Here is a 12343-nt window from a genome sequence, read left to right on the forward strand (position 1 = left end):
ATCTCACTGGACTTCCTACCTCCCCATAGTAAGTTGGTCCGGCCCAGTTCTGGCCCCTACAATATGCTTACATTTGGCCCACATACCACAAAGAACGATGGTACTTTGGTGGCCCAGATCTTATTTGTCAGAGGTGGCCCACACATGGGCCAGCTGTGGACTCACTGTTGGGACCTATGAAGGCCCAAAACTGTTTTAACACTGTTTTAACACTGGCACCAGATGTCAGCTTAATTTCAATCTTAATAAAGCCATGTAATAATTTAATTAACTGAAAGTAGGAAAAAAAAACACAGCCCTAATCTGATGAGTCTTTTCATCTGTTTTCTCATTAAGGGGTCACTACAGTAAGTCACTGCAACTAAACTATAGACTTGCTTTTATACTAAATGCCCTTCCTGATGCAAACAGGTTTTCAACCCATGTCCCCCATGTTAATGTGGCAAGGTACCCAACAGAGGGCCCCGGACAGCATTCAGTCCCACTGACTGCCAGGTGAAAGTCAGCTAAAGGGATTTCTTCTGTGGCCAAGTAGCCAGAGGGCATGAGTTGGAGGCATAGTGACAGGACCACACTGTCATATTAAAGTTAAAGACTCCAACCATTGCACAAGAGAGGGAGACTTTTGTGATTATTAGTTTAAAATATGATTTATGTTCTTTCCCATTCATTCCCTATAATGAGCTTTTCTCCATCTACTGCAGTTGCCTCTATATTCTCTCCATTAGTCAGCTCATGTGAGAGTGATTGGAGTCCTGTTTTTTGTGAATTCTTACCCTAGATTTCTTACCAAAGAAGTCACTTCTTGACTTAAGAAATATCTCTTGATTCACAAGGGCAGATACCCCTTTCTATATATGTGTTGGAGGAGAATAAATACCTGCCGCAAAGAGTAAACCTAGAAAGCTTAGAGAACCTAAGCTTTCTAAAGAAGTACAGCCCCCTATGTCCCTTCTTGTAAAGGTGAAGACTAAGATATTTATAATCCTCTACCACCTCTATATTTTTTTATAAACTATGCAGGTGTGTTGTAGAAAAGTGTCACTTTTGGGGCGTGTTTTAGTATATATCGGCACTTTAAAGAAGCACAGTGCAGGCCCTAAAGATTTGTAAGAATTTTCCCCATTGTGTGGTGACCCTGTGCAAAGGTTAAGTTCTTCTATAAGACCAACTTTGTGATGTGGGATGGCTTTTGTTCATTCTTCAACCTCCATTCCACCACCAGTGTTGGACTCCTGGGGGAAAGATGTATCTAACCTAGATCTACCTGCTCACGCAAATCTACCACATTCCGCATTGATTTTCTCCACCAGGGTGTGAGCTCCACAGACTCTTATTTTTGTCTCAATAAACTTTTCTTATTGCAGCTTTTCTCCATATGGGTCTCTCCAGCCTGAACTTTATTAGTATTACATTACACCACAAATTTTTCAAGACATTTCAATTTTGCTTTAGTCATGGTTTAATAAATAAGTAGCTAAATGTAATTGTATTTTATCTAGAGTTTAATCATCTGTCAGCAGTTCAGGTTTATCTATTTTATACAACTGACTAAAATTGGAATTTCATGATAATTTCTTTTTACATCTATAAAGAAAAAAAAGAAAAGATAATCATACGTATGAATAATATAATCTTTGGCAATGATGAGGGCTGCTGGTGGATTGTAAGAATACCATTGTTGACTTCTACACTCTAAAACTGCATATATACATATTCAGAAATGCAAACGATTGTAGTTGTTATTGAGTTTTCATCAAGAATTCAGTTTACATTAAAAAAAAAAGGATTGCTGTTGGAAAATTAAAGAGAAATACATGAATTCACTGAGAAGAACAATACAATTTCAGCCCGCATGTTTCAGATATTTGTGAAAAAAGTGGAAAATTATTATTTATCTTTTATTTAATGATTACAGGTTACTTTGTGCTTGTTTATCATATCAAATCGCAATTGACTACACTAAGGTTTATAGTTGTAATGTGAAAAATTAAGATGTTAAGGGCTATGGTTACCTTTACAAGACACATTACATTTTTTTTGCTATTTCATACATACCCTTTGAGAACATTAACGATTCTATTGCAGCAGACAAGAATCCCTAAAACTTACAAATGTAACTCATCAACTGTTCACACAAGAAGGGCAAATTGTTCTGATTGATTTCATGCCTCTCCCTCGAAGAACCATTTTAATATTGACAGCTCTCTGACCTTCTCAACAACATTCCACACAAGTTGATAAATTACTTATACACATGGATCCACACGGTAACACATTGCAGAGTGTTAGAAATAGTGGCACACTTATACTAATATTGATCTGATAAGAGAGAACAAATGTCCCTGTTATTTTATTTATTTTCAGTGAAGTGAAGAGAAGTTTTTGTGGATGGGGGGATTTTATAAGACAGCAGCAGATTGGAGCAAGTCTAGATTTAATACTGTCGCTCACATGTAAATGTGGAGCTAAACTACTGTACCACTCACGTGTGAATGTATTTATCATGCACTGTAGTTGTTTTCCTCAACCCTGATGAAGAACACCTGCTGTCAAAAGTAAGTTGTCTATTCCTCTCTGGATGCCACCTATTTTGTGATGTCACAATATTGCACCATTTCTGAAGGCTGAAAAAAGTCTGAGACCCATCAAAGCCCAAAATTAGATTTTCACGACTTAAATATTCCCTAAAGTGTCAGGAGCTCAGAACCTAGGACCCAAAATCAAGCAGACTGATCAGGAAGATTTCAAAACAAGCATTTATTAAACATGAATCGTGTGGCTGCTCGTTGGCTGCGGCGGGTTCACTGTATACTCTGCAGAGACTTAAATCCATGTCAGTGACTTAAGAACTCATATGGGAAATGACAATGAGCACGAGAGTCATGAAACTTGTAAAGATCAGTCTTTCCCCAGAAGAGGATGTAAAGTCTGAAAATGGTTTCTCCGTAGCTTTTGACAGAGCCGCTTCCAGAGATCCAGGAGAGAAGTGGAGCAGTGAAAAGCAGCAACCAGAACCAGAGGAGCAGACGAAATCCAGAGAGATAATCCAAGCCGGAGTCATGAGACAGGTCCAAGGTCTTTAACAGGCAGAATCCAGGTAACAGTCCAGAAAAAGATCAGGCACAGAACAGGGACAACCAAAACGCAGATGTCCGGCAGCAGAGACAGGTAAGGATCAGGCAGTTAAAACACAACAGGGTATGCTAGAATAATCTCACACTCGCCATGATTAATCTGGCATTAATGGCTGGGAACAGGTAGCTTTAATAGAGGCAGGAACAGGTGGATCTGAATGGAGACAACCAGAGAACGGAGCAAAGCAGATGTGAGAAAAGAGCCAAATCCAGCCATAGTTGCCAAGATCATGACATAAAGAAAGTGGTTGCTGCCCTGTGCAGATCAGCTGCTAAAATAGCCCCTTTGTCTTAATTCCAAAATCATTGTACTCTGACATACATTACCCCTCCTTAAACAGAAGCCCTGTTTAGGATGCGGTAATGTAGCAGGGTTGTCTACCAACAATGCTAACAATGTGTAACTTTGGCTTGGGATATGCAGCCTTTTAACACACAACTCAACACAATAACTGATTTCATTTTAGAAATATAATCTAGGCGAAACAAAATGCGAGAAGAGAGTGCTATTTGAATACCCAGGTATCTGTAGTCTTTCAACAGCGTTTTAACAGAAATCCATACTGCTGTTTTTTATGTTGTTAATAGGTAAAACCATATTAGGTAGTGACAGATGCACAAGCCTGATATTAAATTCCTTGAGGAAGGAATCAGCGGCAGAAAAATGTGCAAAATTTGCCCTAGGCTGTTTTCTTTTTTTTTTCTTATACGTTTCTCATCACTTTTATCTTCTATCGGTAAATATCAAAGAAGCCTCTAGTAAAAGATCATTAATATAAATTATTTTCCTAAAACAGTTGTTTAATAGCTAATCATTATCATAGACATAACTATCTCCGTAATTTCATTGTATCATTTCCTTGTGTAATGCTGTGAAAATCCACTGCTGTGGTTGAACTTGTGTCCCAAACTAAACATAAAATAAAAAATTGTTGATGTTTTCTGTTCTTCTTTATTGATTCCTTCTAAAAACGTCTCTCCTTGTCTTTGCAGATGTCAGATTTTTCCATTTCTACACTATGCATGTTTGTTTTATGCTGCTTTATTGTACAACAAGGGGAACAGAGCTGTCTGCTGCACCATCACACTCATCACTCACTATCATACTGTCTGTCTTGCTTTCAAGCAAAAAATAGACCTATTTCCTCCCTTTATTTTTTCTTTTAGCCCTTCCGTGTCTCTCTTCCTTTATGCTTTATTTCACAGGTGTCAGAAAGGCATTTGTGTGCTCTGAATGTGGAGTGGAGGTGATGTTTGGTTGTTTTGAAACAGACCTGTCTGTCAGCAGTCTGAATACAGACTGAGACCTATTGATTTCAGGTTTATGAGGGATCTGAAGCTCATCTGTATGCCACGTGCATTCAAAGAAAAGCTCATACACATCCGTGAGCTGATACTCAGTATTGACTGCTTTTTCAAAATTACAGTAGCATTCATGTACAAAGATATGAGCTACTTGTAATGGATTATTAAATGACTTGTTTTGGTACTGTAAGGTAAATGTCTTTGTTTTTAAACACAGCAGAACCTCTGTGCTTATGACAATCATTTCTACCATAAGACATCCATTAGAGCACTCAAGAAGTTCAACAACAATTAGGTCTTTAGGTAATTACAAGCACTGGATAGCAGTCAAAGTTATTTTGTTTTGGAGCAACAGTGTCATGCTGATCTATAGAGTGTAATTTGAGAGAGGGTCCAGTTTCAGTGCAGTCTCCCAAATGAAGCATCTTCACCCTAATTATTTCATTGCTGCTCAGGGGTTAGGGTTATTAGTATAATTATCATTCGGCTTGTTCTGCTTTGCAACATGTGCTTTAGAGGTGGCATGAAATGAGGGTCCGTTCTGAGGCGCCGCAGTGGAGCGTCAACTAATTAACACAACCACAATAAGCCATAATGTAATATGAAAACGTGCTGGCAATCTTATAACAAACTGTCACCCTTATTAACAGATGCTGTATTGGTAAAAGTAGTATGTCTTTGTTAAAGGCAAAAAAATATGAAGAATATGTCGAGAAAAAAAAAAATGTGTTCCTTTCAAGAGTTTATTGAATTGATAACAAAGGTGACTAGTTTCTTGTAGATTCAAACTTCTAAAGGCCTTCAAATTGTTCAAGAGCAGTGTGTAATTAGCCTCATGCAGAGTTTACATGACATACAATCAGTAGTGGAAGGTAGCAATCTACATTTATTTGATAACAGTACTTAAGTACTGTTTTTCAGTATCTACTTTACTTAAAGGTATAGTGGAGGATTTTCACAAAATTTTTTAAAAGACCCGCCCTCTCCACTTTTGAAAAAAATGCACTGGCACAACCCTGTACCCGCTTCTGAAAGGGAATGCATATTAGACGCGTGCGAGAGCATGCATGAGCCCATTTCTGAGATGCATTTCGGATGGATCTCATCTCGCCCATATTTATATATAAAAAGTTTCCCCACAAATAAGACTACTGGTACATAAAAAAAAATCATTAGATGCTTGTATGTATGTATGTGTGTGCGCTGCAGTACAGTGTGTGTGCACCATATAACTACGATGCAAATTACAAAATAAATAAACTTATCTTCCCTGGAAAGTTACAATATAGAGGTAGATAGCTTTTACTAGCAGTGATGTGAAATGGATTTCTCCAAATAGCATGCCAAACTTTACCTGTCGAGTAGGAACTTTGCAACTGAGGCATCAGTGCTTTCAGTGTACGCCATTGCGAAAAAGAATCAAAAACCCTTTTTTTTCTTTTTTCTCTCTTCTGAAGCCTTTATTGTCTTCTCATACACTTTGTAGATGCTTTTTCTTTTACAACCGTCGGCCATTTTCAAAGAACCGCACTTAGAAAGGCGAGCTTCAATGGCTGGCTGAAACTGTAGATAAGCGCATAAAAGTGTGCATGCGCAGAGAAAGACAGCTAACTGAGGACAAGCAAGTAGGACGGCCTTACTTAAACATATCACCAGAATGTTTGACAATTAGGAGGAACACTTTTTTTGATGATCCACCTGGAAAAAGTATGTCCTCAAATATACCTCTGAGTAATTTTTTGGGGGGGGTACTTATAAATTTCACTCCAGTATATTTTAAAGTCAAATATTGTACTTTCTACTCCACTAAATTATAAGGAAGCTGATCATTTCTTCTCTCTTTTGTCTCAGCTTGTGTTTGTAATCTGCTGTTGCTGTTTTTCTTTCTGAAAATGTACTTTCAACATGCCAGATAACAGCCCTTGGGACTGAACTTGGATACCATTTTAGAGATTTGCATGACATTTCACAAATGCAAGAATCTCTTTTTGGTTTGTTTGTAAAGAAGAAACAATAATCAAAACAACTGTCCTTATTTTTAGTCGCATTTTAATGCTGAAGTTCTTCACAGCGCAAAATTTGTTTTAGGTGGTTCTACACTGTAATGATCTCAGAATGTAGGACCCAGAATTCGAGGCGAGACAGGCAGTGGGAAAGTGCAAAGCGTTTATTTAACAAAAACAGGTGCGCGGGGCTGCTCGTCTGCTGCGGGGCGGATCTCTGCAGAAACGGGAGAATACAGATCAGTGACTGGATATGGAGCTTAACACGACTTGGAGCAAAGTCACTGACCTGATTCAAAGTTCAGTCCGTTTGCGGAGCTTTGACCGCAGTTGAGGCAGGAGATGCCCCCAGAGTTCCTAGAGAGCGCGCAGCAGACACCGAGCAGCAACAGAGTCCAGAGGGGAAATCCAAGGCCGAAGTCAGACAACAGTTCCAGGTTCAGAAGCCGGTAGAATCCAGGATCAGACAGGACAAACAGAGCAGACAGGGGCAAGGCAAAAAAACTCGAAATCCTCAGGGCAGAAACTGGTCAATATCAGGGAAACAGGCAGACTACAGATTGCTAGGGAACGTATCTCAAAAACACAAGAATAACCTGGCGCTGATGAGAGGCAAACACACAACTTAAATAGTAGAGGAACCAGGTGGAAATGATCGGCAATAATCAGCCGCAGAACCAATTAGACAGGAAAGCAAGAAGCAAAGGAAAAAACCAAACCATCAGCGCCGAGATCATGACATACACATGAAGACATCAGGTGGTTTCTGAAAGTTACAAGGTTCTTTTAAATTACTCTGAAAATTAGACAGAAATGTACAAAAACAACAAAATGTAATTTGTATTTTCTAATACTTAAATACTTTTAAATGCATGTACTTTTGTACTGTATACTTGGATATTTTCAAAATTGAATACTTTAACTTAAGTAGATGTTTGACCGAGTAACTTTTACTTGTAGTTGAGCAAGATTTTAAAATCTAATCTTTGGCAATGGTGAGGGCTCCTGTTTGAATGTAAAAATACCATCTTTGACTTCTACACTCTAAGATTGTATGTATGCTACTTGTAGCTGAGTAAGATCTGACCATGAGCATGAATACTTTCACTCAAGTACTACTGTTGCGTACTTCTTCAACCAATGCATATAATCCTAACATCCCCAAGTGCAATGTAAAGCATCATATCCAGGAAGTGGATCCACTACTGGATGCTGAAACAGCATAGACATGTTTTCCCGGGTGATATCTCAGGCCTCTCAGCTGTCCGAGGTGGGCAGTTGCAAGGAGTTTAGCCTGTGGATAACTGCACTTGTGTATCCCCTCTACCCCCAAACAAATGTATTGTTTGGGGCCAGAGGAGATTATAATGTCAGGTGGCATTTTATGAGTATATGGCTTTGCCCATTTTTGGTTAATGCTTAATTTCATGCCCCCAACATTTTGAGGATGAAGCTTTCCTTGTCTGACATGACTGTATGAGAGGACACAAAGTAAAGTCCAGGCATGATTAAATGCCTTCTCACCTGCTTTGTTAAGTGGTGATGAAAATCAACTTTCCTCTGTATTGTCCTGACTTCAACACTCAATGACTTAGAACAAGACATGCTTTCTAGACTAGGGCAATCACATTTGCTGTGACACTCCCCTACATTTGCTATACATATTTAACAGATATATCTGGGAATAAAATTAACCAAAGTGGTAGGGTAATAGATAAAGTTAAGCAAGATATAATCTGGGCTACATGCATGCTTATGTTCTTTATTGAAACTAGGCAGATGTTGCTGTGAAGCATGTTTGTGGTTGTAAAAGATAACATTAGAGCTTTGAAAGCACAAGACTGAAAGTAGCTGTTGGATGGTTAGATTTTAATTCAAAACACCATATAAAATAATGTGGGGGAGGGATGAGTTATTTCTAAATGTTGCATCTTTTTCCCTGACTTGTGATGAAACTTGAATGAAATGGTGTCCCAAATGGAACCGATGTTTTCCTAACATACTCGGAATTATCTCTTTGACCCTTAGGCATCTGTTGCTCCTGTCAGTCTTCGATTTATTTCTTTTAAAGTCTTATCTTTTCATTTTTGACACTACTTAAAAAAAAAAAAAATCTTGGTAAACTATTCTGAAGACATTGAAGGCAGACAGTTTAATTTACTTTTTTATGAACTCACTTGTCAAGATAATTTGTCTCAAAGATTTTCGTGGCATAAATATTAACAAGTTTAAAAGGTATAAGAAAGAGAAAGAAGTGAAGAAAAAACACAAGAACAGAAAGAAATGATTTTACTGAGTGGTTCTAGGTACATCGTTTTGTTAAAAAATACATTTTCCAGGTATTGCCTCAGTTTTGTTGTAAGAAACATTGCTAACATTAACTCAGAGTAAACCAACAAGAAACGTACTTAAACTTCCACATAGTTGTTAAGATGCTGTGTACATTTTCTCTGTAGAAGCAATTCAGAACTGTAAACAAAGGTAGACTTAGAGCACAAGATTGCTATAGCTGCTTGAATAATGGGACTGAGTGATGAGTTTTGGAAAGCAGAACTCCCTGTGGCCACAGTCCAAGACAATATTTGTTTTTTCCCTCAGAATATAAGTGAGTAGAATGGAAAGTTGTATAGCTGCTTTACTAAATAAAGCCCCCAAATGCCAATAGATTATTTTCCATGGTTACAAATGATAAATAAGTTAACTACCAACCTATCATGAGTTCTTTTTTCATTCTGGGGGAGCTGCAAAGATCTGCAGTTAAGATGTGAGAATCTAAAACTGACTGGACCATATGCAAACATGCAAGCTTCAAATATCTCTTCTTTAAGGAGGAGTGAAACGCAAGCTTAAGTATACTTTTAGTATTTACATTCAACTTTATCAGTATTATGAAAGAGAAAACCTAAAATATTGGGCAGCTGGATTTTAAGACAGGAATTTTTTTATGTATTATTGTTAAAATCTCAAATGTACAGAGATTGTGTAAGCTCCCCAAGTGATTTGCAATAAAGGTATAGAATATGAACGGATGCTCTCCAGACAGGGAGTTTTTTTTTTTTTTTGTTAGGAGAAAGCTTTGTTGTAGCCCAGTTTGATTCAGTTACACACAGATAAATAAAAGACCCAAATGCAATTAAAGTCTTACATGCTGGGACGAACAATGTTAACAAAAGAAAATGTCTGATAGAAAACTAACAGACTTTTCTAGACAAATGCCCTTTGCTGTGTCTTCTGCCAACATTTTGAGAGTTTCACTGGACCCTTTCCAACCTGGCCTCAGCTAAATCGAAGAAATTATAAAGATCCACACAATCAAAGTGTGTCTGTTCCCCATTTTAGTCCCATATCTTTACAGGAAAAGAAGACAGCAAAAGAATGAGGTAGACAAAGATGTGAGCAGAAAGGAAAAGAGGTGAGGTAAAGCTATGGGTTTCTCTTAAAGTTTCTCCTGCCATTATGATCAGGTCAACATTTTGATCCTGCTGTATCATCTATCAGAGTTAGCCACCAAGCCATTGAAAAACTTACTTTTATATATAATGGATTCAAGCTATAAGTGTTCTGCTAAAGCTATATCCATCAAAGTCAATTAATTAATAGTATCTATAAATAATTTGACTAAGGTTGACTTGAGAGGGGACTATACAGGGGTATGCAGCACATTCAAATGTGTATGAATAGATTTGAAATATACTCTCTATCCAGTTTGGTAAACTCTATCATGGTCCTATGAGTGCTTGACTATGATAGAATAATCCTCCGGTCAGAAACAACTTTTAGTTTATCTTGTCAGGCTCCTGGTGTCCTGGCAGCACAACTGGGTGCAGATTCCTAATCTTGGCACTGTTTTTAAAAGGCTGTTGGACAACCCATTGTTGCCTGATTATCCTAGTTGGTAATCCAGCCCCTTATGTTCCAAGACCTTTATTTAACTTAGCTCCTAGTATTTCTTGTCCTTGTGAAAGGTTTTGCTCTGCTGACCTTCCTAATTTCTCTATGCCAAACCAGCTTTATTTCTCTCCATAATTTTCTGAATGAAACTGGCAAACAAAACCCTGACAAAAAAAAAAAAAAACGTTGATTCCACACTGCCAAGAAACTTTGTTTCTGGAACCAGCTGCACAAGCTGATCATTTAGATCTAGCCTGGTTGCTGACTTCAATGCATTTTTCTCTAAGAAAAGATCAAATATTTTAACATTTTCTTTTGTGTCCTGCTTGTGGTTCTGCAAATGGGTCAAATTAATACGGCACAATATTATTTCTAAGCCACTGAGAAGATCAAAGTAGCATCTCAATGTCTTTGATAAAAAAAAGTGTTGAATAGAACCCAAGAACCATATTGAACTTATCCGTGGGCATGGATAAGTGCTTTTATTTCCAATATTAAAACAACTGGACAATTCCTTTGTTCAGGGGCTATACTGACAAAAACAATCATGTTTTCAGATGAAGATATTCAATTATTTCCAACAATGAAATATTCTTTGATGGGTTATTTATCCAAGCAGTATTGCAGGTTTACGTGAAAATTCATACTTGTCTTTCCCCTATGGGCAACCTGTTCGCACAGCCTGAAGCTAAGAACCTTCACAAGCCAGACATCTCATCAGAATGAGTGATAAGTAAGACGTTGTAGAACAAGCACCTGCCTATGAGGCAAGATTTGTTTATTTGAACTTTTTTTCCCTGTTTACCATATGCCAGTCTTGACATTTTCTGAAAGTCAAAAAGTGAACCCTCTGACATGTGCTTGACACCTTAATAGAGTTGGGGGGAAAAAGAAAGAGTTAAAGTCAATACTCAAACATCTGCACAAGTTAACACCCCACATATTTTGATTGGTTTTTCTCAGGAAATATGATGCTGATACTTTTAGACATCACTTTCAGTCCTCGATTCAAACTAACACTTGCTATGCAATGCAGTCAAATTATAACAAAGTTATATTTTGTTCCAAGGGCAGTGGGAAACATTATTTATATAGACTGAATCACGTCTCCTAACCATATTTCCAGCAATGGAGCATACCTGATTTGATAACTATGAATCTTGTCTTGTACAGAGAAAATTCCAGCATGTGTGCACCACTACTACGGAATAAATTTGCAAATTCCTGCTACCTATAGGAATTTATATGAGACACAGAAGGTGAAGAAAAACTAAGACAAGTTGGAAAATAATGTTTAGATTGGGAGCCAACAAAACTGAAAGACAAAAGTCAGCAAAGAGAAAAAGAGACTCTGAGGCTGTTGCTCATTCATCCAACCTCCCAAACAGCAGAGTTGCAGAGAAAGGCGAGGCAGATGTAAAAGAAAAAGAGAAAACAGAGAGGATCTCATTCGGCAGAGAGATCACAGCTATCTATTTACAGATTACCAGTGGCGCTGGCTATGTGTGTAGCGTGTAGAACCGTAATGCAGGAAGCAGTTCTAACAATGACACAGAAATAATCATTCTCACATACTCCAACATATCCTTGCTTCGTTATATCCCCTGGACAAAAGAGCAACAAATTATCACATTACAGTGTGGGGTTGATTATTAACTGTAGGAGCTTCAATGTTGTCTAAAGGGTTGCATTTGTAAAAAAGGTTTTAATTTCATCACAATTCAGGCTTCAGTTATCTGTAACACATAATAGGCATGAATGTCTTGCCGAAAAACACCAAGAGTTTTCTTCAAAGATTTATCTTTTCTTTTCTTAATGACTGAACTGCAATAAAAAAAAAAATCTTCTTTCTATCTTCTTTCTTGTAAACATTAATCAGACTATATGAGAAATGCTGCAAGGGAAGAATAAACCTAAAAACAATTCTAGAATGTACAGGGGGCCACCAAGAATGGCTCATTTGGGTCAAAAAACACTATGTGTACACATTGTGTACTGATTTGGAAT

Source organism: Cyprinodon variegatus, unplaced genomic scaffold, assembly GCF_000732505.1.
Source record: "Cyprinodon variegatus isolate N-32 unplaced genomic scaffold, C_variegatus-1.0 Scaffold115, whole genome shotgun sequence".
Classification (NCBI taxonomy): Eukaryota; Metazoa; Chordata; class Actinopteri; order Cyprinodontiformes; family Cyprinodontidae; genus Cyprinodon; species Cyprinodon variegatus.